The sequence below is a fragment of the Cyprinodon variegatus genome, unplaced genomic scaffold (assembly GCF_000732505.1).
Source record: "Cyprinodon variegatus isolate N-32 unplaced genomic scaffold, C_variegatus-1.0 Scaffold616, whole genome shotgun sequence".
NCBI classification, from domain to species: Eukaryota; Metazoa; Chordata; class Actinopteri; order Cyprinodontiformes; family Cyprinodontidae; genus Cyprinodon; species Cyprinodon variegatus.
Genome location: NW_015151069.1, coordinates 347,597 through 349,738, shown reverse-complemented (window position 1 = coordinate 349,738; position 2,142 = coordinate 347,597).

Genomic DNA, 2,142 nt, shown 5'->3' with positions numbered 1-2,142 from the left:
AGTGATTGACCGCTTTGCAAAAATGAAAAATAGGAGGTACACTTTAATGCTCAAAAAATAAAAGAAAACTTAGCTCCGGTTGAGTTAAACTTTGCAGTTTGAGTTAAACTGAACTAAAACTCTGAAACCTAGGAATTAATGATTACGTTAGAATGTGTATAAGGAAACATTTTATTTGTCAAAGTTGGTGATGTCTTATTTTTTATAGCTCCAATGTTGAAAATGTTGATGTTTGTTAAAACAAATATGGTCTTACACTCAATAATATCTCAACTGGTAATTTTGGTAGGAATATATCAGGGTGGGGCAGTGTGCTTGTCTGTATTTGTGTATGGAAGGAGGGGCATATGCAGTAGGGGGGCCAGTGCCCCAGTAAAGCTTTGTGCCTAGCAACGCCCCTGTAGAGAACTGCATCAGCCTGCCTTCCACAGGAGACATCGGAAAAAACTAATTGTCCTTTCCTGTGCTACTTTAACAGTGCCTGGGTAGATAGTTAATTATAGGTTTAAATGCTGATGTTTACTTGGGAAGGAGTTTTTGCTTAAACTGTTATGCTGGGTGTCTTGTTGGGTGATGTTAAACATTTACTGCTGCTATTGGATTCTGTGAAAGAGACTGTCCACTGTCATTTATTCATTATTGTTCATTCTGTTACCTCTTTCCCTCTCTCTCTCCTCTTTCTTTCCTTCTTTCTTTCCCTCTGGATAATGTGCTTCTAGCTTACTGCAAACCTATTTCTGGCTCTAGCCTTTGTTTGTTAAACCATCATATAAATCATTAAGTGACATACATTTAATTTGAATTTAATTTAATCTTTTAAAACGCCAAAGTTATGACAAATATTGAAAATCAGATATACCTGTGAAGGGCTCAATTGTTAAAAAAACTTAAGCTCGAATTAAGATAGTTTGTTCACAACAGCATACAACAATCAGCAATAATCTAGTGTTTGAGCAAGACCCTGTGACCTGACTTCCCATGGAGAAATGCTACTAAACAAACAAACAAGCTCTGGTACCGCCGTTAGACAGGGCAACTATTCATCCACGTTTACTCTTTTCGAGAGAACATTCAAAACACATCTCTGCGGTGAATTGCATGGGCATTGCAACCCTGCTTCATGGTGGTTTGTCATCACTTACATCCTGCACCTCCCTGCATGCCGTCTCAGAGAAAACTTACAGCTTTGCAGCACGCTGTAAAAGTCACATCATATGGTCAGAGCTGCTCCCTCTGACAGCAGCTATTAGATTATAAGCAGGAAAACTGATGGTTTTTAAAGACTTGATGTACAGACCCTGTTGTGAAATAATTTGATGGGAAACGGAAACCTCAGGACCTTTTGGCTCCAACACTCCCAGCAGGCTGGCAGCTCTCATAATTCAAGAGGACACAGCTTCAAATTTCCAGCACTCCCATCTCACTTTGCACATAAATTTTAATGAGTTGAGGTCACCCAATCTGTCGTAGTTATTCTAATGATTTGTCCACATACAGGGAAGTAAACAAAAGAAAAATTTAAGCCTTAAAAAAAATGGATTCGAGGTGAGATTTATTACCTCAGAGCTGCAGCTAGTGTCAACAGGAATGTGCAGGCTCACTGTTGGCCTCAGTCATAAACACATTTTAATGAAGTTATCATTAGTTTGCGTCTGGATTCTGGTTTGTAAACTAAAGGGATATATTGGGAGCAGATGTACTAGCAATGGCTGTTTTTGGATTCAGGATTGCATTATTTTTTCACACTGACAACCCATGCTAAGTCACACTTAAGATAGAACTCTAAAAGAACTACAATATTTGTCATAAGCTTAAAAAAAATTAAAAAGGTACATTTATACATCCAAAAAAGTACCCTGCTGTCAATCTATAGATATCCATCCATCCATCCATCCATCCATCCATCCATCCATCCATCCATCCATCCATCCATCCATCCATCCATCCATCCATCCATCCATTCAAAAAAAAAAGCCCTGAACAGTTTTCTCAGTAAGCAAATCTAATGCTTATGTGTGACCCTTTTTTATTTCTTTTATACAAACTTTCTTTTAATGGTAAAAAGTCTCTTGTTTGCACTCTGGCCTTCTTTTCCATAGATCTACTGCTGTATTTAAACAGATTAAACAATTTTCTTACAGT